This window comes from Syngnathoides biaculeatus, chromosome 6 (assembly GCF_019802595.1).
Source record: "Syngnathoides biaculeatus isolate LvHL_M chromosome 6, ASM1980259v1, whole genome shotgun sequence".
NCBI classification, from domain to species: Eukaryota; Metazoa; Chordata; class Actinopteri; order Syngnathiformes; family Syngnathidae; genus Syngnathoides; species Syngnathoides biaculeatus.
The window spans coordinates 3726468-3754387 of NC_084645.1; the positions used below are offsets into that span (position 1 = coordinate 3726468).

Consider the following 27920-nt stretch of genomic DNA (forward strand, 5'->3'; position numbering starts at 1 on the left):
TGAAAGATTAATAGTTCTTTCTCCTTCTCTCCATTCTATATTACCCTGGGTGTGAATGCAAGTACGGCTGGTTGTCTCCATGTGCCCTGTGATTGGCTGGCAACCAGTTCAGGGTGTACCCCGCCTCCTGCCTGTTGAGAGATGGGATAGGCTCCAGCACTCTCTCTGACCCTCGTGAGGATAAGCAGCAAAGAAAATGGATTCATGGCTGTACTAACGAAATTAATTAATAAACATCAAAGGAACACAAAAACATCACATTTGGAATAATTTACTGATTAACTTCCAGTTTTGGAAGAGGGCCCCCCTAGAACGTGGATAGGGGAATCACCACCAGCAGTCACTGTCAGGTGGACACATGTGAGACGTTGGGCTTTAAGGGTAAAAAAACTGTGGTGCGTTGTGTTTATACCGTGGGCTCTAAATTACACTGTCACATATGTCACATATATCAAATTGCCAAATTCAGAAGCACCGTGGACCACTTACAATTGTACTTTCAAATCTACCCCCTCTTTTTCTTTTTTTTCTTCTTCTTTTTTCCTCTTTTTTCTATTTTCAGATAATCTCAACCAAAACTGTCTTCATGGCCTTGACTTTTTAGATTTTTAGGCTCACATTTAGTTGTATGTATATTTGATTCTTGTAACACAATTATTCTTGTTTGTTCAGGTGACTACCATAATTATATTCAGTTATCCATTTGTTTAAATGTTTAATTTTGTTTCGATCCTTTTTTTTCAACAAACCGCCAATTCTTACATTGCAATGTGTCTTTGGGTGTTTCTTTACCATTTCCTTTGCTCATTTTATCTCATTCATCCATGATCCAAGTCACTTTCTGATTTCAATGTTTCACCGGTAGAGTGAAAATGTTTCAAGTGGTATTTCTCCTTTTAACTCCTTTTCCAAGGAAAGGTGGCGAAAATTACTTTTTGTATTGAAAAGGTTATGTTAGGACAGCAACCTGTGCTGACACCCGGTTAACTGCCTTAAATTTTTCCAGCAGGGTCCGTCTTTGTGTAACTAGCCAAACGGAGTTGTTTTTTTAGCAGGGACCTGCCTTGAGTGACTAGCCACAACGGAGGTGTTTTTCACCAGACTCAACAGCCTTGGGTGTCTAGTGAAATCTGTTAGATCCTGTTTTGAGACTTGTCCGCCAATGGCAGCGTTCCAACATTGCATATATAAGCTTTGTTCTGCTTTTACACACACACACACACTTGGTGGCAGACCATAGCCTTTGTCTGTGTCACTTTGTGTGTCACAAAACGCTCTGTTCATTAAACTTAGAAGTGGTTGTCATATTTCACGCCTCTTGAATCCTGTTATTGACCGAACCTGGAATTGGACGAACATGTGGAAGGACCCCAAAAGGCCCTCCTTCCAACATTTGGTGACCCTGATGTGATTCATGCCATAATTGACAAGGTGTGAAGACATTTATCTTCTCAATCTAATTTCTGTCTGTCGGCTAGTGTGTGGTAAGGTTTCACTTCCTATTGTTTGAAATTGAATAAGAGGCTGTGAAATGTGATGTTATGGCCAGAAAGTAAAGAAAATAAAAGCGCATAAGTAATTGTGGTGACAAAGAGAAACAGAAATAACCAATACATTAAGTGTTGTAATTAGCACAAAGAGAAGGCGGATTCGCTCGTGTAGTAAGTTTTAGAATCAATAAGTCCTGTTTTGTGTTAAGAAGCGGTATCGTTCCCTTAGGAAATCTGAGATACCACAATTTCCTCGAACCAACAACTACTTAATGTGTGAGGCGTAAACTGTCGGGGACAGAGAGAGAAACAAGAAACACTAACCTGTCGGGGACAGAGAGAAACAAAACAGTTAACTGTCAGGGACAGAGACAAATCTCACTGGATACATTATACTGCAAATAGGGTTGGTTTCGTTCAATTAGAGAATGATAGAAATAGTCATTCCTAATTTTGCAGTGTAAAAGGCAATATTGTTCTTCAGAAGAATCTTAGATGTCTTAAAATTCTTCACGTTATGGTGTGAAGTAGTTACGAAAAACGCACAAGTTCGAGTACCGGTGTTTTGTAAAAAAGAGATTTGGATCCATTATACAATAATAATATAAATAAGATATATCAATAATAAAATAATATTAATAAATAATATAAATAAAATAATAGTACAACAATTAAAGTAATCGACTCTACGCAACCTATTGATCACTGAAATTACAGAATGGATGGGGAATTTGACCAAGAAAAAGGAGGGTTTGATTTACGCGTCATCCCAGATGATGATCAGAAAATTCCACTTGGTGACTAAGTAAAAAAATGCATGCAAATTATGTGTGCAAGGCCTTCCTGAGCTTGAGAGAGAAAGTAAGAAAAAAGAGTTCTATGAGTGGGTCAAGGAATGTTGTGTGCATGACTGGCTTTCGACCTTGATGTCTGCAGCGTCATTGGTCATGTTGATGAAAGAAGAGGAAAAGTGTTGTGTGGTGAAAAAGGAGAAACTTAAGAGTGATGTTAAAACGAAAAAAAAAAACAAAAACAGGTTGTCCCCGAGAGGGAGGAGAGAGTAATTGAAAAAGGTGTCAAGTATGTTGGAAGAGGAAATTCAGTGAAGGTTGCAAGAAAGCAAATGTCTCTGTCTGTGTTGGGAGAACCCAAGCCACCCGTCACACACATTCTGCCACCTTATTCTACCGCAGCGGAATTGCTGTATTCCAAATGTAACAAAATGTTGCAAAATGCATCCAATTTGAAGTGTCCCGTAATGACCGTGTTCAGGCTCTGCTGTGTGATTGGGACGAAACAAGAGACACACTTCCCCAATCGCGAGCAGCCACAGACTCATCACACAATAATGTTGCTGTGGCTCTCGGGGCTGGTGTCACCACCTCAACTAATCACATGCAAGACACTGTTCATGATTTATTACTCACAAATCATTCACTCCATCCGATTTAAGAATGTTGTTACTGGAACTCCCTCAGATGCAAAGTGGAGGGGCAAATTGGCTGAGGGCTGTTCAGTGTTATACAAATTTTTTGACTGCGGGTGATTTGAAAATGCTGATGACGCAAGCGACTCCCCTTCCTGAGCTCGACGTCTTGATGTCTCGCTCCACTGTCGGCAGCCTCCTTGACGGTAATGCACTCACGGTCGCTGACGTTGATAAAATAGTGGGTGCTTTGGATGTATTGTTTCCTAACCCTCAGATTGTACTGTCCGACCTGGTCTTTGCTCCACAATCTCATGAGAATGCTGATTCACTTATTGACCATGCTTTGGTTGAGTTAGCTCAGTGAACCGAGCACCAGCCCACTGACACCGCACTATTTTCTCGATTTATTTATTTTTTTTAAAGGGGGTACACAAAACTATCACTCAGGCGATGGAGAATAATGCCAACCTCCCTAGCGCCACACATGATAGATGGCTGACTCATTAGAAATTTTATTTGAGGAAACACTCCAAAGAAATTGACACAAAAGTAGAATAACGTAAAAATGCTGAATCCCATGAATCAATATTACAATTGCAAACTTTACAAAAAAAAATGATTCCGAGGTCCAATTTCAAACTCCTCACACACCTAATAGTGACGAGTGTCATGTGCATCAATCCGGCCCTGTCACTGCGCAGGGTGTCTATTTCTGTTCTTGCAACGCCACTGACGAACAGCAGCGCTACATTGAATGGCAAGCCACTTGCGAAGACCGACCCCGCTCCAGGGGAGCGTGCTTCAACTGTGGAAAAAGGGGACATTGGGCTCGTGACTGCAGTGCACCGCAGCTCCCTCAACACTGACAGAGGAAGGGCCAGGGGACAGTATGGTGGGCGGGGCCATGGTGGCCATCGTCAGCAAGCTCCACTTGGAGCTCCACGCGTAGCAACCACACGCTCCCCGACCCATGGAGCTGGCGCCCCCTGCTGGCCAATTCATGCAGCCACTAAGCCAACTGTATTTGCCACCACCTGCCAGCCAATACACGCAATGAGTCCAATGGCCACGGCTTGCAGGAACCAATGATCAGCCTAACAGTGGGAGGAACTGCTACACCTTTTTATGGTCGACACTGTAGCGAGACACTCCACCATCATAGCGCTGCCTCCTGGATGTTCCCTCACGGCTGATGGAATTCCACTTATTGGATTCAAGGGTCAAGAAATTATCCTGCCTCGCACCACGCCCATTACCACTCAATGTTATTCGCAGACTCTCATGCATTCTTTTGTGTATGCCCCCAGCTGCCCAGTCAATTCAATGGTGAGGGATCGCCTCATCAAGACTGTCTCAATTATCAAATGCAGCCCTGATGAACTTTTTCTAGTTTCCAGATGGAAACACCTTCCACTGCTCTACGAAAAATGAGTATTCTGATACCTAATTTCTACAATCGATTCAAGAAACCCGACATCTGCCGTTGTTGCCCTCGCCTCTGCTGACATCTATTGGACACATGTGGACATTGAATCTGAAGGATGGAAAGAGGCAGAACAATTCTGTACATTATGGTTGCCATGGATTCGACACCTTCACGCTTATGACATGGTTTGTGATTGTATGCACTGCACTCTATACTATGAGAGCCAGGGCGACGCGGTTTATGCAAATTAATTTCAAAACATTGATGGCGATGTTTGGGTTAGGCAATTTATTTGTGGGAAAACCTGGAGTGGCATTCAAAACTTAATTGAGTGATGAACAATTAAAATGGTACATGATGGCTGACCCCCCCGACCCCATCATGCCATCATGCCACCCGCATATTTCTTTGATGGTGTCTCCCGCACATTCAGCCAGATGCCAGATTGCTCGATGCATATTGGATTCAAACTAACGTATTTCACCCATTTTCTATTTTAGAGCATTGCCTATTGGATAGACACCATGGTTGAGAAACAATTGACAGTGATTTGGCTCCACTGGCATTGGCTGGATACGCCTGATACTTTTTGGTCTACCGATCCCACTGAAATGGGCCTCTGCAATGTGACTCCAGTCGCGTTTCAAATGACACCCGACCCAATTTATGTTCCACAATACCCAATAAAGAAGCAGGTTTTGACTGGTATTTCCCAATTGGTTGATTGGCATTGGCAAACATTTGATCTGATTTTACACACACATACACATACGAAGTGTTTGTCATATTTCACGCCTCTGGAGTCAAGTTATTGACTGAACCTGGAATTGGACATAGATGGACCCCAAGAGGCCCTCCTTCCAACAGTATCCACTGAAAATTCACTCACTTCTGGATCTTTTATATGGCTGTATTATACAAGTGTCTTCAAGCCCATTCACTCCTCCTTCATTCACACATCTGTTTTATAACAGCGTTTTGGTACGAAACTTAAGTACATATAGGATTCCGTCATAATTTCACTGAATTTAAGTGTACACAGGACTCCGCCATCCTTTTCGTTTACGGAATTTCTCAGACTCCGTCGTCCTTTCACGAAACTTAAGATGGAGGAATGCACTGGAAAGGAGAGGAATAAAGATTAGCCAAAATAAAATAGAATATATGTGCGTGAATGAGAGGAGTGGAGGGGGAAGTGTGAGGCTACAGAGAGAATAGATAGCGAGGGTGGACGACTTCAAATATTTGGGGTCAACAATCCAGAGCAATGGTGAGTTTGGTAAAGAAGTGAAGAAACGGGTCCAAGCAGGTTGGAACAGGTGGCGGAAGGTCTCTGGTGCGTTACTATGTGACAGAAGAGTCTCTGCTAGGATGAAGGCCAATGTTTATAAAACAGTGGTGAGGCCGGCCATGATGTACGGATTAGAGACAGTGGCACTGAAGAAACTAGAGGAAGCAGAACTGGAGGTGGCAGAAATGAAGATGTTGAGGCTCTTGCTCGGAGTGAGCAGGTTGGATAGGATTAGAAATTAGCTCATTAAAGGGACAGCCTACGTTGGATGTTTTGGAGACAAGGTTCGAGAGAACAGACTTTGATGGTTTGGACATGTACAGAGGTGAGAGAGTGAGTATATTAGTAAAAGGGTGCTGACGATGGACCTGCCAGGCAAAAGAGCGAGAGGAAGATGAAAGAAAAGGTTAAGGGATGTTATGAGGGAGAGAGGAAGGAAGGAAGATACACAAGATAGACTTAGTTAGAAAAAGACAACACGCTATGGTGACCCCTAATGGGACAAGCTGAAAGGAAAAGAAGAAGTGCACACAAGACTCTGCCGACCCTCAATTAGCTGTCATAAAGTAGTATTCACAGGGTTTTAAAAGTGTATCTAACGTCAATTTTCAACCGCAAGTTATCTCATCTAGACGAAAATATATGTTCAACTATACCATAAAATGCATATCTTGTTCGTTTTCCCCCCAAAATATAAGTATTTATGAATGAAGTCCACAAACTTTGGCCAAGTTTGAAAAACACCTTTTCTGTGGCTTACCTCTGACATCACAGCTAGGAAACCTGCTGTTGTGGGGTTTGCTTTTAGTCATAGCATTGCTTGTTGACGCCGAAGAAAACCACATTCATTTTGAGAATTCCTCAGTGATTGTAAGCTAAAAACAATCCGTAAAAATGGTGAAGATGTGTGTGGTTCAGTTTTGCAGCAAGTCGAATTATTCAGGTCAGAATTTATATTATTTTCCCAAAGTCTCAAGCCTCAGAAGATGGTGGGTCAGGTTTGTGTAGACTAAGAGAGATCATTTTTCCAAACCCAGTCCGGAGTCTGTCTTATGTAGTGAATATTTCACCCCGCACTATTTTACTAGTGGACTCATGTCTGAGATGGGTTTTAAATGTAAAAAAAAAATGTTAAACCTGGATCAGTGCCTACCATACAGCCAATTCCGACAACTGAACAGATTGGTGTTGCTAAAGGGACCAAATGCGAACTTGGATCAGCTGCTGAACCTGGTCGTGGTTCGATCAAGCTCAGTCCCCCTACCAAAAGTACAAAAGCTGCAAAGAGCTTTTGCTAAAAGACGGAGGTATGTTGATCATCTTTTATTTCCTGAAAACTTTTAACACTGTTGACATGATTAAATGAAAGCAGCACAAGTCGTTCTTGGCAAACAAACAGAATAATATTGGGTACAAATGGAGGCAGGGTGGAAAATGTTGGCCTCACAGGCCCACCTGTATGGAGTTTGCATGTTCCCCCCATGCCAACATGGGTCTTCTCCGGGCACTTCGGTTTCTTCCCACATCCTGAAAACATGCAACATTAATTGGACACTCTAAATTTCTCCTAGGTGCGATTGTGAGTGCAGCTGTTTGTCTCAATGTGCCCTGTGATTGGCTGGCAACCAGTTCAGGGTGTACCGTTGACAGCTGGGATAGGCTCCAGGACTCCCACGATCCTTGTAACGAAAAGCGGCTAAGAAAATAGATGGATACAAACCTTTTATCCAGCCATCTATTAATCCATCCATTTTCTGGTTATCTTCGCAAAGGTCGTGGGAGTGCCATGCCTATCCCAGCTGTTAACAGGCAAGAGGCGGGGTACTGAGCCTGTTGCCAGCCAATCGCAGGGCACATAGAGACAAACAGCCCCATGTAGGCACGGGGAAAACATGCAAAGTCCACACAGGCGAGTCTGGGATTGAACCCGGGACCTCAGAACTGTGAGGCCAACACTTTCTAGCTGCGCCCCCGTGACGCCCACAAACCTTTTATTTGCTTATTTATTCATTTATTAGGGTTTTTAATTTTAATAAAATACTACACAGCATTAAAATGAGCAGGATTACATACTAGTCACTCACAGGAGACCTGTTATCAATTTATCAAAATCATTTGTGCACCATGAAATAAATTTAAATAAACCTGTGCTTTATCAATAAATTTTTTTCTCATTTTATAAACTTTGAACCTTATTTTCTATATTAATTACAGATGTTGCACAAAAGGTTGACATCTGATGTAGTGCCTGTTCATGAGAAAGGAACATCTCTTTCGGACACCAGAGAGGATACTGCAAGTAAGTAAGTAAGTTTCTTTCGGCTTGTCCCTTTCGGGGTCGCCACAGCGTGTCATCTCAGATGAACGCATATATATGTTTGGCACAATTTTTACGCCGGATGCCCTTCCTGACGCAACCCTTCTCAGGGAGTGGAGGCCCCAGTGGGATACGAACCCACAACCCCTGGTTTACCAAACCAGTGCTCTAAACCACTGAGCTACAGGGCCTCAGAGAGGATACTGCAACATGTATTTCAATCTCAGGATGCTCATATTGAAAGACCAAATAAGCATTCAGTGAAAATGTTATGAAAGAAACATATTTATACACAATATAAGCATATAGTTCAATAAAAACGTGATTTTAGTTCTGTGGTGTATGTTTACATTGTAAACATATACATCAACATTTATACAAAGACAAAACAAAAAAATTCACGATGCAGACCATGTAAATGCTTTTTTGTCACGTCCCATCGGAAACGAGAGTAGGACCCAAATGCAGGAACTCGGAAGACGCAAGGTAGTACAAGAAGGGACACGTTTATTGTATGCAGAGGTCGGGGATCGAGCCGCAGACCATGTAAATGCTTTTTTGTCACGTCCCATCGGAAACGAGAGTAGGACCCAAATGCAGGAACTCGGAAGACGCAAGGTAGTACAAGAAGGGACACGTTTATTGTATGCAGAGGTCGGGGATCGAGCCGGCAGTCGGTAGTTGTGACGTCGGGCGAGAGAGCAGATGAGCGGACAGGCAGGAGTCGGTACACGGGAGAACAATCAGCGCAGGCAGAAGTATCGAAGGAGTCAGGCTTACGGGGTTGGTCGGAGAACGGACGAAGGTCGGTACACACAGGTTCAATCAGGGGTACGAGAGTGCTGGAACGGGACATAAAGCTCAACGAACTGGCCGAGGACCAGTCGTCACCGGGTCCTATATATACGGGGGATGATCAGCCCGCATGAGGCGCAGGTGTGTGCCTCCAATTCGCGCAGCCGCGCGGGCACCCGCACAGCTCGTGTTGAAGCGGCAGGATCATGACATTTTTAATCTTGGCCATTGGCCACAACTCTTAGACAGACTACAGGATGGAAGTGGCACATTTTTTTCTGCCTACAATTCCCCAACACCATCTGACAAGCTGTCTATAAGCAATATCGACCTGAAAATAAGAAAATACAGGGAGTTTTCGGGTTAAGATGGTCTCGACCTAAAACATTTCGATTTTACAATGCCCGAGTCGTGTCCGTCATTATGGCCCCAGCACCATTGTGTTTCTGCTTTGCTCATGCATATTGTTTGTGCACTGGGAGTTTACTTACCCTTTTTGCCCACCTTTTTACACATTATGGCCCAAAAGAAGAAAGCTGGGTTTGTTTGTTTTTTTTTAGCAATGCTGGTCCAGACGAAGAAAAGTAATGACTGAAAAAAATTAAATAAAATCGGAGAAAGGATTCATACCAATGGACATGACGGAAATAAAGACTTGGGCTTCAGTCAGGTGACCGTGGCGATTATCATTTAGGATAAAGCCTGTATTTTAGCGCACGTGAAGGGTTTCACCCCAATGAGGGATACAGTGATCATTAAGCAGCTTTTTTTTTGTGAAGAAAAAAAAAAACTGATGCAACGTTGTTCGATCGTTGCCAAGATGGAAAGATTACTTACATTATGGATCAAGGATCCGAATCAACGTAGGCAAAATATCAGCCTCATGTTCATTAAGGGAAGATGGTATGGCATATTTTCCCAACTTTGAAAGAGCAGTAAGGAGAGGAAGCCGAGGAGGAATTTACCACTAGCATCGGCTCCCTGCACTTGCTTACTTAGCAATAACTGACTGCAGCCTCCCTTCATTTTCTACATCCCAGCCTCCCTACTCTCATAGTAAGTGAAGGATCCTATATTTTTTACTTTAATGTATTTTAGTTTTTTTTTTAAACAAAGTACCCATGCCCACCCATTTTCCAAGCCGCTTATCCTCACGAGAATCGGGTCGTGGGAGTGCTAGAGCCTATCCCAGCTGTCAACGGGCAGGAGGCAAGGTACACCCTGAACTGGTCGCCATCCAATCGCAGGGTACATAGAGACAAACAGCCACAGTCACAATCACTCCTAGGGTCAATTTAAAGTGTCCAATTATTGTTGCATGTTTTTTTTGGGATGTCGGAGGAAACCAGAGTGCCCGGTGAAAACCCACCCAGGCACAGGGAGAACATCCAAACTCCACACAGGTGGGTCCGGGATTGAACCCAAGACCTCAGAACTGCGAGGCCAACGCTTTGTAGCTGATCCACTGTGCCACCTGGAGAAATATTGATATTAATAATTTTTAACAATAGCTAAAATCCAGTCACTGATGATACTGTTGCCTGAACTGGAGATCGGCAACCTCAAGTACTCATGGGTTCAGACAGCTGGCAATAAGTCCTGGTTGCACTGCAGCAGATGGTCTGCATAATCTGCCATTTTCTGGTGAATATGTTGACTCTCATGGGAACAACTCTGTTGTTTCCATGGGTGTGCAGCATTTACACACCTGTGGATCTGATAAAAAAAAATCTGTTCACATTCACAAACTTCTACAGCTCAAAGACCCATATCAGTCCAGTACACAGAACCATCCACCCCATTTACATTTCTATTTCTTAACCATTTAGTTCCCAAACAAAACCCCAAAATACTGGTTTACATCTTTCAGTATAAAGTTTAGCGGTTTTACTCATGATATCTTGGGAAAATTAAAAACTCTAAATTAAAATGGGGATGAACGGGTCTGGGTACTGTCTGGTTATGGCATCAGTTTAACACGTGAAATTATATTTATGGTGAAGCAAGTTATAACCAGTTATTGGTTCTCAAATTAATGTGACATTTTAAACTGATTTTTTTTTCAGTTACATTCTTAATTGTGAAAATCTAGCAACTTAGACTAAATACATGGCATTTGCATGATTTTAAAACAAGACTGAAAACTTAATATATTAATTCAGAATAGTGAAACTATTTTTATTTATCAGTTTATGGCTGAATAAAAAAAAAAAAAAAAAAAAACTTCACAAACGCTTACAAGTCAGTGTTTCCAAAACGAGCATGTTCTCCTCGCTGGGTCTGACTGCTGGGTTGACGTCTTCATCACCAGCTATTTGCATTTCTGCATTTGAACATTTGCATTTGAGTGTGTGCTCTCTCTAACTGGCTCAAATTGATAAAGTTTAACGCCTTTATAACGCTCATATTATTCACTGTCTTGTTGGGACCCTACAGAATCATGTTCATCACTCGAATTATCGGAAAAATTCATCACCGTTCTCACGTTGGAGTCGAACAGGAGCCATGTTTATCTCAACTTCTGACGTCACATCCCTTCACGGGATTTTCCGCTGTATGCTCGTGTATTTCCAATGAATCCAGCAATGTGCGATCAATTTTTGCCGTTAATCGAAAAATAAAAATATTTCCTTCATAAGAGATTTCAGATTTAAATTCAGCATTCAAATTCAGCGCTGTATAATATCAGCAAAAGGTGCATTGAAGACTTTACATACCCTTTAAATGCCCAATGATCTTCCATGATCTCCAATTATTCGCTTTTCCCCAAAGGAAATTTCAACTCACCACTGTTGTCTTTCCTCCTTCAGAATGCCACAAACCTTCAGATCCCAGCTGGCGGGCCGAGCTTGAGCCCTGAAAAAGGATCTGAGGCTCACTCTAGGGAGCCTGCCGTGGCCACAATCATTCTGGAATCCACCACATCTGCTGGAATCCTGTTACTTTGGCATCCGGATCGAAGGAGCAAGTTAATCTCAGGTTCACTTTACCTAGAACATTTAATAAAGAACAGACAAGAAAAGATGACAGGAGACATTTTACTCGCAAGGAGAATGGACAGTTACAATCTACTACCACTCTGAAGCACACTCTGATGAGGTCTTTCTTTTTACTTCCATAAGGTGGTCCCTAGTTACACACAGCTGTTGCTTCTCTTAGGGATCGAGGTGCACACAGACAACAATGCAGATGCATCCCTCCTTAGTGCCAAGCCCCCTTACAGACAACCGCGTGATGCCCCAGCCGCTCTCTTGTGATCAGGGCACAGTTCCTATCCAGCATCTGTAACAGCTCTCTTCACAGAGAACTTCAAATTACATAATTCAAACAATGTTATACCGCTAAATAATGCTTTGCAATACTATAAGAGTATAAGAGTAAGTATGGGATAACTGATGTACATTTACTCTAAGATCCACCTCACGGGTGACCACCAGGATTATCACCAGGGATCCTGGTTATAATTTATTGATGTTTTGCATTTATTGGTTTATTGCACCCAATTATTCAATGGACACAGACTTTCCTGGGCCAAAAAGAGGGGGACAGGTCATAGGTAAGGGGGAGAAGGGAGGGTTTCCTGGGGGGAAAATGAGAGGGGGACTTCCTGTCAACGCCCACGGAGGGAAGGAGGATTTTTTTTTTCAGTAGAGAGCAAGAGTTGAGAGGCGCTCTAAAATGCAATGCTTGATCTGACCTGTAGCTTGCAGCTGTAACACCTCATTTAGCCCAAACTTCAGTCTTTGAGAGTCCTCCCTCTGATTGCTGCCTAGATCCAAGGGGAAAATACACTTCTGGGGCTCCCAGTGTTGTCTTTTCAGTGGAAACCAGGTTGAAATGGCTCTTTGAATGTTAAAGGTCACCAACTGCTGGAATAGACCACTGAAGTACATCTGAACACACCAGTTACATTTTTAGCATATATGATACCACGTGTTTCATCATGTATGTCAGCTACCATATGATGCGCTCCAAAGGCAGTTGGGGAACAATCACAATTTTACATTTACATGCACACCACAGCAAACATAACAGAATAACTAGCAAATAAAACAAATTAAAATATGACACAAGAAATAATTGACAAAAAACATGCACTTTAAACACAATTTACATCCTCCAAGCATGCTTTATGGCATTAAGTGCCTCAAAGCAAGCTGGGAATGGCGCAAAGCATCCTGGCTTGCAAAATTCTTTCAAGACTTGCCATTGCATCTCGCTGGATGCTAAAGTTAGCACTTTACTTAGCTGTCTGCTTGCAACTGTGAAAAAACAGCAGCTTGCCCACCCAGAAAGATTGTTGCTGGTGACTTCAGTCAAGCATGTTTAAAGACTGTTCTCCCCAAATTCGTCCAGTATGTGAAGTGTCCCTGCAGAGGGGATAAAACCCGGGATCATTTATACTCCAACATTAAACATGCATATAGGGCTACCCCCCCATCTTTATTTTCTCTCATCCCCACATACATTCCCCTACTAAGACAAACAAGGCATGAGAATCCGCTCTCTGATATGCGCCACTGTTTTTCAAGCACTGTTTGGTAATTATTTGAACATCAGAACCACCAGGAATACACAGATATTCATTTTTCCCGTGTCAAATTCAAAATAAAATCTGGGAGGGGTTACAACACATAACAAACTGCCACAAAAATAACCAGATGTGTGCCAAAATGGACGCCTCGCCAGCAGAGAAACTAAACAGTTTCTTTTCCCGGTTTGAGACTAATGGATCAGATTCAGACTCACTGCAACCATCTCCCATCAGCAGGTCACTGAGGCTTCAGGAAGACAAAGTGAGATTTTGCTGAGGATTGTAAACATCAGGAAGGCTGCCGGCCCAGATGGAGTGCCTGGGAAGGTGCTGATCAGCTGACCAGTGTTTTCACAAAAATCTCTGTTTCCTGCAACAATCAACTATCCCCTCCTGCCTGAAATCAAATGGGAGTTTGGGAGGGGAACACATTGGTCACATTTAGAAAAGCGATCAATTACTGTTACAGTGATACCTTCAGAGGAGGGAAGCCTGGTGATGAAGTCCACGGTGATGTGAGACCATGGGCGTGTTGAAATCGGCACTGCTCATAGCAGGTCAGCTATAGCTAGGTGCGCAGACTGAGCAGGTTTTAATGAAATCTTTGATATCTTTGATGAGACTGAGCTAAAAGAAGTGCTTTTGGGTGAAGTGCGTCATATGGATGTTGCCAGGGTTAATTTTCGATTTGTGGGCTCATTGCAGGACATTGGGTCGTGCCGAGTCTGGTACAAACAGGTGGTCAAAAGGTCCAATCCCAGGATCAGGTTGGATTTTTTTTTTTTGGGCCTCCTTTACCACCTGCTCGATCTTCTATTTGCCAGTTTCTATGAAGCAGGTGGGTAGAAGAATGGGTTTGGGTTCTGACGAACTTGAGAGTGGTGAGTGGATATGGGAAAGAGGATCAGCTTTAGTGTTATGAGAACCGGCAGGGAAGGAGAGAATGAAATTGAACCTGGTGAGGAAGCAGGCCCATCAAACTTGTCATGGATTGAGGTGTTTGGTGAAATGGGCTTAAACAAGGTTTTTGAACAGCTGCACAGTTCCCTCCAGCCAGTGCCTCCACTTCTGTAGAGCCCATACTATGGCTAGTAATTCCTGATTCCCATGTAGTTTCTTTTTGCTGGGGATAAGCAACAGGAAAAGAAGTACAAGGGGTTGAAATTCCAGGTTGTGGGATCTTGCTGTGAGAGCGCAGGTTCAGCTCTGGTGTTCGAAGTGTCAACCTTCATCACAAATTGGAGAGAGACGTCAGGGTGCCGCAGAATGGTATAATCGGAGAACTAAGATTTGAGCTTCAAATGTTTGAGAGGCTGACGAAAGAGGCCACTGAAAGAGGAATCTGGTGGACATGAGGCTAGTGAGTATAGTATAGTATAGTTGAGATGATGAATTGACAGTAGAAATTTGAATATCCGAGGAAATGTTACAGTTCTTTCAGAGTTGTGGTTGTTTCATTACAGCTTGGATTTTTGTGGTGTCTGGTTGTAATTGTCCTTTCAGAATGATGTAACTGAGCAAATTTACAGAGGAAAGGTGGAACTCACACTTGTGTGGTTCAACATAAAGAGAGTTTTTGAGGAGGGTGGAGGGAGGCTGGAGGACTTGGTGTCCAAAAACACGGTGTTTTACGGGGGAGCAGCAGAAAATGAGGATATCCTTGAGGTACATGAATACAAACCAGTTGAGTACGTCCTGGAGGATATTGTTAATGAATGTTTGGAAAACAGTGGGAGCTTTTGTTAACCCAAAGAGCAACGACCTGTTACTGTCTGAGAGGAGTCTTGAAAGTGGTCTTCCATTCGTCACCCTCTCGGATATGGATTAGGCGGTACGCGATACAGAGGTCCAGTTTGGTGAAGATTTGGGAGTCACCGATTGGTTCAAATGAGGGAAAGTGGAGATTTATTTTGACAGTCATATCATTTAAGTCCATGGTAGTCAATGTGTCAGCGGAAAGTGGTGTCTTAGACGAGAAGGGACGTATAAATCATGGATGTAATCCCTGGGGAGGGCAGATTGAAGAGTTGGCTGGTGGGAAGTGGAGCTCCAAGCAGGTCAATGGCACAGTCATATGGATGGTGGGGGTGTGGGGGTAGGGATTGCTAAATCCTTGATGAACAATGAAGAGAGTTCATGATAGATATTCTTCTGGAATTTGTGAGCGTTCTAAAGGGGCGGAAGTAGATAGTGCGTCTTTGGAGGGTGTAAGAACAGAGAGCATCTATTGGGAATGACAATGAGGAGTCCATCCAGTGATAGACAAATGAGTCCACTCTATGACGGGGTTGTGAATTTGGAGCCAGGGAATATAAAATATATATATATATATATAAAAATATAAAAAAATTCTCAGGTCAGGGGAAAGACAAAGAGGAATATGGTTTCGCGCTGATTGCTTGCGACAAGCATGATGGGCACTGTTTGATGGGTTACAGGGGAAATAATTAGGCCAGGAATGGGTGTGTTTCGAGAAGATGGTATGATGCAAGCAGGAACGGTCATGTGGGATGGAGAGCTTGGGCCAATGGAAGTTTGGCTAACCCTGATTTTCTGGAATTGTTTTTAGGTCAGAGGGCACAAAGTAATAAAACGACTGGATTGACTACAGAAGATGCACAATGGTTGACACGATGGTGGTGTTATTGTGGATCTAATCGTGTTTTACCAATTTGCACGAGTTCATCGGATGCAACGAAGAGTGAAGAAAGTTCGAAATGCTGTGCAGAAGGCAGGTGCGCAGCGGACGGCGTGATGCTCTGAACTGGAGAGTCTTTTCGCGAGATGAGTCACCTCTCATGGGCTCTCTCTCATTGCCTGTTTTACAAGCATATAGTGAGGGCTACTAGAGCCTTGAGAGAGGAAGGCTCGTTTGGACAGCAAGCTAGCTTCTTTCTGAGAGACCGTTGGAGAAGATACCCCGAAGGGCTGTCTCATTCCACCGCCAAACACCCGCCCCAGTCTGTGTAGTGACCGTCGAGGCCACCCAAATCAAGGAGCTTGGCTGAGGAGTTCAGGAGATCGGCTAAGACCTCAAGCACCAGGTTCCCTGTGGAGCCACTCAGGTGGAGGTCTGTGAAGAGGGTCCCAACGAAAAAGCATGATCCAAAGAGGAACAGCGAGAGGTGACTCGGTGTCAGGCACTGACGAGACATGAGAGTGTAATGGATGGCACTGGCTGGATGTGGCACGTGGTGGTAGACGCCACGGGTGATGAGACATGACCACATTGTGGACGACACGTACCGGAACAACAGCACATGGTGAATGCCGAAATAGAAGTGGGAGGCGGCAAACGTAATGTCAGTGCCGCTGCTGGAGGGTTGAGCATCGCTGAGACATGAGCAGGAAGTGGCCATTGGTTGAACACCGTCACTGGAGAGCAGAACGAAGGTTGGCGACCACGGATTGGGTGCCAACGAAACATGAGCGAGTGTTAAATGCCACATGCCAGGGGTTCCCAGAACAAAAACAAGAGGTGGGGTCGGTCGGTTAATCCCCTCTACTGGGCCAGGTCAAGAAGAACCGCAAACTGTGAAGCTAAAGCACCCTGCTGCTCTCTAAGGTGAAGACAGAGGATAGTAAGTTCTCTGTACCACTGCGCTCGAAGAGCAACATTTACTGGAAAAAAGTCCGCTGGGTCCTGTGCTGGCCAGTTTGTTCTCTCATGATCATGGGACGAGTGGGGGGTCCCAAATGCAGAACTTCGAGGCAGTGACATGATTTCAAGGGTGGTTTTCTTCCAGTCAGAGGTCATACACTGGAAGGCAGTCCAACAAAGGCATGGCGAAAGGCAAGGTCCAAAAACATGAAAACAGCGTCCGATAACTACTAGGCAAAAACAAGACTTAACTATACTTGGCTATGGTGGCACAGGAACGCTGGGGCAAGGCAAATATAATACAAGAAGCTCATATACTCACGCAGACTCATGCAGTCCCATACATTGAACTGGCCAGTAGTACACAACACACAAGCCTTAAATACATCGAATAATTAAAGACAATGAGGTGCAGGTGAGAGCTCCTGCTGGAGGCAGCCTCGCTCAGGGCAGTGGCATGGCCAAGCCCCTGACATAAGATTGTTGTATTCAATACACATGAACTCACATAGCCCTTTCAGCAAACTTGTGTTGTCACAAGGGGAACTTGAAAAGGGCCCAGCCAGCACTGATGCCTCCACGGTTTCCGCCGGAATTTTCTTATCAGCACGAAGTCACTGGGTTTGATTTCAGGCAAGGGTTCACCTGTCACCTTCGGTAATGCTGCATGAACTTGTTTCTTGACAGAGAGCAGGTTAGTCAAAGATGTGTAATACCTGATCACGTTGTCCTCGCAAAGCTGTGTGTCCATCCACAACTGTGGAGGATGCGGTCCAACATTCTGAGGGCCTGCAAACAGGACCTCAAATGGGGGCAGATTGTGGCTTGGATGGATACATTCTCATATACATCGAAACAATTGGCAGACAGTTGATCCAATTTAATTTCATGTCCTCAAAACATTTACTCAATTTAGCTTTTAGAATCCCATTTTATTTTTCTACTGCACCGCCGGACTACGAATGCTAACTACAATGTGTTTTTCTGCCGAATTGTAGTCCATCCAAATTTATAGAATTTACCTCAAAATGGTATCAGGGTTTGGCACACAAGGAGCCAGAGCATTTAATGCAGCATCAAAAGCTTGCAAATCTTGAAAAAAAAAAAAAGTAATTTAGTCAGCTGACCTTGAGGTCTGATTTTCTTCCACTGGAAATATTGGTGTTTGAACTGGAGAATTATCACATTGTACAATTATTCCAGTTTTGAGCAATGTTTCAAACACCCTCAACAGCATCTGCGCGCAGTGGATATTGATCCTGTACAGGGCGATAAGAAGATTTAGGCTCAATCTGAACTAGTGTAGAGTTCTTAGTTAGTCCAACATCATACTTACTGGAAGCCCGCAGTATTGATGGGACTTGCTCGAGCAGAGGAGAAATGTCCGTAGAAGTATGTGTGTGAAACAACTGAGATTGGATCAAGGTCGATTTTAGTGTGAGATTAAAGGAGCACCAAGTGCGTGTGCATGTGCATGCACTAAATAGCTTTCTGCGTGCACAAACAAACAGGCCTACATCCTGCCATTTTGCCGCAGGTTTTTTTTGCCAAAGAAATGGGTGGTGCTGAACAGACAACATCAAAAGACAGACAGCCGTGCTGGTGTGAGACACACGCTGCACAAAAGTCTTTGTAAAAAAAAAAAAAAAAAGCCCTTCATCGTTACTTGATTGCTCAGGTTGCTGTTTGACTTGTGGAGGATAAGGGGGTACCCATTCACTGGTGTCATCCCAATGTATACAACCAGGTGTAACCCGGTTAAAAGTTGGTACAGGTAAAATTTCAGTATAATTGAGTAGCAATTACGTTATAGGTTTTCTTTATGCCATGTGGTGAAATATCTGTTAGTGTGTAGGCTGACTGTATTTTCTTTTGCAGGGATTTGTATTTAAATGTGTTTGATTCATTTGTGAAAAAGAAATACGTCTGTTCCCCATTTTATTGTTGAAACCATTGTTTAAGAAGGACAGGAAGTGACGTGTTGAGGAGACACGAAAAAGAGAAAAAAAGGGAGACGGAGTGGAAGGTAAGAGTGGTGGTTGGAGGGCAACGAAAGGACAAAGAAAGTGATCAAAAGTTGATCGACGTGTTTGACAAGGACTGTGGAAAGTTCAACTGGGATAGTGTGTCGTTTGAGTGGACTACTCAAACCACACTGTAATGTGGTGGAGTTAGCTGCTACCACAGGGGCGAGGTGCATGCATGTGACTTGGCTTGGGTGCTAGCAACGAGCTAACGGTAGCTAGCCAGGCCTCTGAACTGGACCACGAAGGAGAGGACAAGGGCGCTAGCGTCGAGCTAATGCGGGTAGCAAGGCTTTGTTTGGATTTCAAGGAAGAAAAAGGGACGAGGACTGTGAGGACGCTGGACAGAGGAAAAACCACCTTCACCTTTCTTCACTCCTGCCTTGGGAAGCACCGCAGTGACATTGGGGTTTGAATTTTGTTTGCTTGCCGGCTATATTCTTATTTGTTTGGGGCGTGCGCATGTGTGCATTGTGTACCTGTTAAATTGACTGTTGTGCATACATGTTTGATTTTTCCATCCTTTATTTTGTTATTAAAGGTTCACACTTTTTGTTACATAACCTGGTTTATTATTTGACTATCTGCCAGATAGTTAAAATAATGGTGAGTTTATTTGGTAGCTTGATTATTTAAATTCGGATAATATTAAGTCATAAGGGGAAATATTATTTCAGAGTCTTTTGATAGAGAATTAAATGCACAAGTAAAGAGTAAAATTGTAATGAATATAATAATATAAAAATGTAGACATTTACAGTAAATAACATTGAGTTACTTTCTTAGTTTCGTACTTTGGAGTAAGAAAAGAACTCAGGTGGGTACCTCGTCGAAGTATTTTATACTAGAGAGGCTCTACACAGGCAACCCCGGATACAGTATCAGAGGAGGAGATACACAGTTATCAGTTCCTTTACACAAACATGAAAGTTTAGTTCAACATAATCGGCATTAGTGGCAACAAGCTAGCGGTACATTGTAACAAACATTCCTGTCGGGAATCGTGATGTATTGTTATAATCTAGCATAATTTATGGCGGCATCTGTTGTCAATCCATTGATGAAAGCTAGGCTAGATGATCTATAACTTCCTAAAGCATGTAGAGGAGAAAAGTTTTCAATTTCATGATAACGTACCATGGGGAAATTGACCATTTGCATTTACATATATGGACAGACTAGTCTAACGTTAGAACTTAGATCATGTCAAAGTAAATCAAGTAAAGTCAATCACAATCTCATACTTATGATAGTTAGATACTAAAACATTACCTGTGTTATATCCCAAAAATGTTTTCAGTGTAACTGAAATTCCTTTGACATGGCTCATGTTGATGACTTTCAACATAAATGCCCTCGCCGCACGCAAAGAAGCTCTGAACATGCGTTTTTGGCATGACTGAGGGCCCTGGCTAGCCTTTTTTCATCATTAGCCATTTTTTTTTTAACCAAAATAAATTTTCATTAGCCACTTTTCTATAATCATAGCCAAAAAATAGCCAATCACATGTCGGTCAAACTGTGGTCTACTAACATGACTAATACTTTTTCTTGTTCTTCAGGTTACATGCATACAAATAACTTTCAGACGTAAATGTGATACAAGGAATTATATTTCTATTGGGAACTGAATCTAATAAACATTAAGAATGACGAGATGTGTCATAAAAAAAAGTTTCTCAATCCTCTTCTATACTCCTGACTGTAGAAAATACATCACTTTTCAACACAAAGTTTTTGCATGATTCCTACCATAAAGTTTCACCTCTTTTTACTGCTCACCCATTTACAAAAACTTGTATCAAAATCAAACAATTCTTCAGGGTCTTCAATTTTAACGATTAACAGTTCATTTACACTTTCTGTTTTGAGAGTTTCTTAAGGACGTCTTTACAATGCTATGCCTGCTGAAACCACTTTCTACATCAACTATGTCTTTGCAGTTGCAGCAAACTTGGATCAATTGTCTGCTGATGCTTCACAAAGTCATCCAACTTCAGCGCCACTGATGATTTTCAGCGTGTCAGAACATTTTTTCTCCCACTGTCAATACACCATTGGCAGAAAAAAAATGAGTCCCTCAATTTGAGCCACTTGAATTTAAAAACCATTCCTGGCTAATCTTTTGCCTCTGCCCTGCATGGGGAGTAGATTTTCCAACAGCTGACAAACTTGTGTTGGGCGTCTTTCCCGCGTAATGGGCATCCGTCAAAGTTGGCAGCTGACAAGCTGCACTTATACCACTAACCCTAATCCTAAAGATTTATAAATTTTCCATAGCATCCACAGGTAGCTTGAACCGCCCCCTCCCATTGTCCCTCCTACCACTCCTATTGCACCTCCCACACAGGGGACTTCATCAAGCGAGGAGGAGGAAGTGAGGCAGGTAGCAGCAGTGCAGCGACGGAAGAAGGGGAAGAAAGGCAAAAATAAACAACGCCATCATGATGATGAATAGGATGAAGGCCAAGCCCTGGTAGCTCGTTAACAACCTGCTCAACGATGGTCTATCAGTGATATTAGACCTCATGTGAGGATGGAAATTTATTGGGATAAATCAGTTCAAACAGTAACAGCGTTAGTAGATACCGGGGCGGAGGCCTCAATAATTTATGGAAATCCCTAGTACCATTAACAGGTCTAGGAGGAAAAGTGATTTATGTAAAACATGTAAACTTACCGTTGAAAATAGGAAATATTTGCCTATAAATCATATATGGTGATCATAACCCCTATCCCAGAGTAAATAGTGGGCATGGACATATTAGCCGGAATGATACTTTATTTGACAGCCGGGAGATTTGAATTCGGAGTAAATTCACTGAAAATACATACAATATTGGTGTGTAAAGTAAAAATGCCACCTTTTCCGATACCACAAGTTACACAGGTAGTTAGTCAAAAGCAATACCGGATACCTGGAGGACAGGGAGAAATTTCGGCGACCATTAAAGAACATTTAGAAGCTGGTGTATTGAAAACAGTGACGACAAACTGGAACAATCCGTTATCAGATAACTCTTGGAGGATGACAGTAGACAACGGAGGATTGAATAAACACACACCTGCATTGACTGTCGTGGTGCCCGACGCAGTGACAATTATAGAACGAGTGCAACATCATCCTGGAACGTGGTATGGGGTCATAGATTTGGCTAACGCATTTTTCACTATTCCTATTCCTAAGGATAGGATGAATCAATTTGCGTTTACCTGGGAAGGGCGCCAATACACGTTTACCAGACTACCACAGGGTTATTTACATCGTCCCACAATCTGCCACCGGGTGGTAGCAGAGCACCTGGAAAAGCTAAAAGTTCCCAAGAAAATAATGATATCACATTATATCGATGACATACTAGTGCAAGGAACGAGTGAGGAAGAGGTGAAGGAAGCTCTAGGACAGCTAATACAGCACATGAAAGGGTTCGGATGGGAAATTAACCCTGCAAAGTTCCAAGGACCTTCGCAAACGGTGAAATTTCTAGGAATCATCTGGAACAAAGCGGAAAGGGAAGTGGCAGAAAAAGCTAAGGCTAAAATTGCTAACTTTCCAGTTCCACACACCAAGGCAGATGCTAGGAAATATATCGGGTCATATTCCTCATTTGGGACAGATACTTCAACCTCTCTACAAATGCACTAGGAAAAAGGAGGACTTTAGTTGGGGAGAAGAACAACAGCGATCATTTGATATGGCGAAGGAAGCGATACAGCAAGCAGAGTCACAGGGAAAAATGAAATCGGGACCGGTAGGATTGCAGGTGTTGGCGTTAAATGAATACGCTAACTGGAGTTTGTGGCAAAAGCAAGATAGGATTCGTAAACCCTTGGGATTCTGGTCGAGAAAGCTCCCAGAAGCAGGCCTAAGGTACACACCTTTTGAAAAGCAGCTATTAGCATGCTATTGGGCATTGGTTGAAACTGAGGCTCAAACGGTGGGCCATGAGGTATTAATAAGAACACATATACCGATTTTGACATGGGTTAAAGGTAACCCGACGACACGTAGAATAGGATCCGCACAGGAAGCTAGTATTATCAAATGGAAATGGTATGTCTGAGCGAATTAAAATAGGGGAAAAAGGAGTCTCTATGTTGCATGAACAAGTTGCAGATGCTCCGGAGGATGGAGAGACGCCGTTCGAGGTACATCCTCTCGAAGAGTCTCCAGTAACGGCGGGAAAACGATGGGACGACCTAGATAAGGAGGAAAAAGAGAGTGCTTGGTTCACTGATGGGTCGTGCCAATACATTGCTGGTAAACGGCGATGGAAAGGCCGGTGCATTCAACCCACAACTAGGACAAAAATCATGACGGAAGTAAGAGAGTCTAGCCCAGGGTTAGCTAGATGGGCTCATGTTAAAGCAGGACATTGGGGAGTACAAGGAACTCTCCAGTGGGCTCGAGACAGGGGCATAGATCTGAAGTACGACGATGTCAGAACCGCTATTGCAGAATGTGAAGAATGTCAACATCAGAGGCGAGGTGTTCCTCAGCATGTGGCAGGACAGCTACACAGGGGTAAAACCTCTGGACAGACCAGTCAGATGGATTTTGTTGGACCACTGCCACAGTCTCAGGCCTGCACCGCAGTAGACAAATTCTCAGGGGTTCTGGTAGTTCATCCCTGTAAAACAGCAAAACAACGAAGCACAATACGATGTTTAGAAGTAATACAGAGGTATTATGGAACACCAGTTCAAATACAGACGGATAATGGAACGCATTTCACAGGAAATGTGGTGAAAGAGTGGGTAAAGACTCACCATGTAGAATGGATCTATCACATTCCCTATTATCCACAGGCTGCTGGGTTAATAGAGCGAATGAACGGAATTCTTAAGGAAACATGAAAAAAGCTATCTCGAAACAGAACGCTGGACAAATGGTGCATACCCGAGGCGGTGAATCAGATTAATAATAGACCGCTTGGGGTGGGAATAACGCCCCTAATACGAATGATAATGGGGGAACCAGTACAAAATTCCAATGGGGAAATTAAAATGTGGAAAATTGATCCTCAAGCTGAAATTCCTGTACGAGCTACTCCAGGCTCAGTGGGATTGGATTTGAAAATCCTGACAAACATCACTCTGGTTCCCAACGAAATCCAAATAGTAAAAACAGGAACGGGGCTCCAGTGTCCACCAGGGACATATGGACACATTCTACCACGAAGTGGGTTATCACTAAAAGGGTTAACAATTCAAGCCGGAGTAATTGATGCGGACTATCAAGGAGAAATTGGAGTGGAATGCAAATTATTAGCAGAACAGCCCCTTACATTGGAAAGAGGGGACAAAATTGCTCAATAGTGAAGCCTTGCCTTGTAACCAAGGTAAAAGAAATACCTAAACCTGTAGTGATAACCACCTGAGGGGAGGGAGGATTTGGCTCCACTGATTTGGCAGGGGCAAAAGTTTGGGTAAAACAGCCAGACGGTCCTCCCCGAGCAGCAGAAATTTTAGCTCAAGGGCAAGATGTTACTGTGAGCGTCTTATATCCTGGAGAAGAAAAATGGGTAAATGTACCGGTGTCAAAATGTTATACAAGAGAGAACTAATCATATGTTTGGAGTATGCACTATTTGTCGTAATACAGATGCCGTGGTGGTATTTGCTGATTGTAAGACCATCATCGGAGAGGCGCCATGGCCGGACCAGGGAAGACCGAGGGCCCAAGAGGTGGCAATGTCGTCTGCTGGGTCACGTGTATCCTTGTCCTTGGTGCCATAGTCCAACTCTGCTGCGCAATGACGGAGGGTGACAAATTCGAGCAGATCCAGCGGTTCCACATAAGATGGAAAAGCAGTACCCAGGACCGTACTCAAGGAGACTACACCTGTCCAGCTTACCAAGCTTGCGACTTGGTAAACGTCACCAGCAACTGTCAGATGTGGAAGTGCAGAAGGTGCCTTGCAGGAAAGGACATCCCGGTGGTGGAACAAGGATGCAAATTAACCGTCACTTCAGTAGTCCCCATGTGCCACTACAACAGGACGACCAGGACCTGCAATGAGCACAACGGGACGAGGTGGACGATTACCGTAGAAGAAACCCTGTTTTTTTTTAAACAGCACTGAAATCTCGGGACAGAACACATTTTTGTATATAGTATGGGTGTTACCTGGGAAACCTAATGCTACAAGAACACACATAGCACCAGTATTAGATACCTGTACACACATGGCACAAGCCAGGGTTAAAACCCGACTGTACTGGGAAATAAAATTCCCCGATATACCACAGTGTACACGAAGACGTAGAGCTTGGTATGATACTCTCTTAGGGGGAACGGGAACACTGTATGGTGTAGCTAATGCTTCAGATGATGAAGTAACCAGAACAATGTTATCTAACACAGGGCAACATGCATCAGAGGCTATACATCAGGTAGGGGTATGGCTTCCAAAAGCTATGATAGGGCAATTGGAAAACACAGGTGTTTGGAAAAAGGCATTTACATGGGAGTTAAAATTATGGAATGAAACGTATGATGCGTTAAAGAATCTATCACATATAGGAAATTGGACAACCAATGCATTGCAAATGATACATGCGGAAGCTCAAAAAGCGATTCCAGAGAATAATGACAACGGGAAATTATCACGAATGGAGACGGGTTTGGAATATTAGTAGCAAACTTTGGTTACAGTTACACTCGGAGCGAACAAAATGCAACAGTACATATTGTGCTGGGTATTGGACTCAGTACAATGTGTCTAGTGTTAAAACGATATGTAAGTATCAAGTATTACCAGTGATTACTACCACAGGATTTTGGTTTCTACATTTGGATGGAGAGTGGATGGATGTGGGAACAAATACGACTTATGAGATGAAAATGTGTGACGAAACAGACAGAGGAATGGCGTGTACATTACATGTTTAACCGACTCAGAGGCTGTACTTTGTGATTGGACTAGGGAGCCACGAAGGGAGATGTTGTGGCAAATCGGACCACATGCTCTATGTGTGGCAACAATGCAAAATCATTCACAAGTACCATCGGTTCCTTTCGTTGGTTGCTTATATAATGTGCACCTATGGCATTGGGGAAACCAGACGTATCGTTTGACGAATTACTCTGTCTAATCGGCTGACACAAGTACAATGGGATGTACTAAAGAATCCCTGGAACCTCTCACTGGAGCGTTTCAAATGCGCATTGGAACAACCCACTGAAGTTCAGAAAATTATACAGTCACATACGTCTAACATCGCCGAGCTCATGGTGTCCACATTAGTAGCCAGCGGACGGGTACAACATGCTGCTAAAATAGTACAACAGTCCTCAGCCCATCACTGGTGGGACATCTTTTCAGGGATGTCAGTCACTGCTAGGAGGACTTTGGTGCCCCCTCGATTCTGTTGGTTATTGTAATAGTATTGATATCACTATGTAATCTGCTAACGTGTATCTACGTAAGACATATCCGAGCTGAAGTGGAGTGGGTGATTATGCAACGCATGAGATGATTGTATGCCTTGAGAAAAGTAATGGACACTTTGGTGTCGAGAACTACACTTTTAAGTTGGTGCCTCACCCCACTCATGTATACATTTATGCTAGATGGCAAGGATGTTTATCACATCAATATATTTACAGAAACCTAACGTTGCGGGAATTATGGTCCATGTTCTTTCATGACATCATGAATCACACAGGAAATGGAATAGTGTTACCATCAACGTTTGACGGGTATATCAACTAATATGTGAAGCCTCAAGAGTAGAATGAGAGGAGTGTTAATTAGTGATGCTTCCCATAACCGTTGAATACCCGAATGTATTGTGCAACCATGGTTATATAAGTTGTTTTTCACTAACTTGTTTTTTGGTCAAGACGTTTTGACCGTTTCACTATCTTGTTCGCATACCAAAGAAGAACATTGTTGTGGGATGTCTTGACAGTTATGGCTGCGTAAGATGTTTTTCAGAGCCTGAAGGACACTCTTAAGTGTCAATAGTAAATCAGGAAACAAACGTTGCGGCGCCAGGGCGGACGGGTAGGCCACCCGCCCTTCCTCTCGCACGCAACTGAAAAGTATAACAGAGAGATGCAGAGTACAAACAGGTAGAGTCTGCTGCGGGTTGCGTACAAACGCCCAGCTGGTTGACGAGCGGAGCTCTGCCTGGGTGTTGGCTCTCCACCTTCTCGTCATAGGTAAGAGGCTCATATGATGATCTCACGCAATGTCAACTGTATTTTGAGAACTTGCATTAGGTCGAAATAAATATGCCAGTTATTTAGGCTAAATAGCATTTGGGAACGTTGGTCTTTTGTTGAGTGTCGTCTTTGTCTCCTGAGCGCCGACCAGCACCGATCCTTTCAATAAAACACACCAGAAGGAGGTTTCAAGGTTACTCCGCCACAAGGAGGTTTAAGGTTACTCCACCTTTAAAGAGGGTATTTATAAGGATCCATAAATGTGTGAGTGAGTGAATGTGAGAGGGAATGCCATTAGGTACTTGTGGAATCATAGGTCATGGATGGAAACCTAATAATGCTAACAGAAGTCTGTGTTCCGGTGAAGTCCACAAGGTAGTGGATTAGGACTTTGGACCCAAAAAGGACAAGTAGTCTGTACGGGACAAACGTAGAAAAGCATAATGGAGAAAGGGAACAGTAAGTCTGCCCTAGAGGGGATGTAAACATTATGGAACAATGTTTACTGGGCAGCACGATGTTTCTTAAAAAAAAAAATGAAAATAATAAGAAGAAGAACATGCCTTGAATGGCCAGTTAATAGTTGAAAGATGCAGCAGATTGGTTGACAGCTTGACGGCAAGTGTTGCATGGAACAAAAGAAGAAAAGCCAAGATGAAGACTTACATCTTGGGATGGCAAGTGCTTGATTAGCACAGGCAAGAAAGAGAAAGGCAGGAGAGACAGCTGACGTAATGAAATCAGTGGATATATTAAAACCTGATGAAGAAACTACAGCTACAACAGGTTAGAACAGGCTAGAGAAAGTGAGATGTAGGAAGAGAGCCGTAAGAAAAAAAC

General features: G+C 43.2%; 1 protein-coding gene and 1 long non-coding RNA gene across 11 annotated transcripts in view; one reads left to right on the top strand and one right to left on the bottom strand.

Moving 5' to 3' along the window:
* The first annotated feature begins 1242 nt into the window (after positions 1-1242).
* The window catches only part of LOC133501704 (uncharacterized), a 41659-nt gene continuing 14981 nt past the window's right edge, over positions 1243-27920 (top strand). The window contains exons 1-3 of the long non-coding RNA XR_009795254.1: positions 1243-1431; positions 7851-7935; positions 11559-27077. This is a non-coding gene — a long non-coding RNA (uncharacterized LOC133501704). The remainder of the gene's footprint in view (positions 1432-7850; positions 7936-11558; positions 27078-27920) is intronic.
* The window catches only part of chst6 (carbohydrate sulfotransferase 6), a 66536-nt gene continuing 46585 nt past the window's right edge, over positions 7970-27920 (bottom strand). Inside the window, exons 1-4 of one of the 10 annotated variants that reach the window (XR_009795250.1) lie at positions 10988-11565; positions 10310-10464; positions 10118-10222; positions 7997-8795 (exon numbers count right to left, since the gene is read on the bottom strand). The gene's annotated coding sequence lies outside the window, so the exon portion shown is untranslated. Of the gene's footprint in view, positions 10465-10987; positions 24921-27920 lie in introns of those variants that run through there. The other 9 variants (XR_009795252.1, XR_009795251.1, XR_009795246.1 and 6 more) reach the window with 9 other exon arrangements.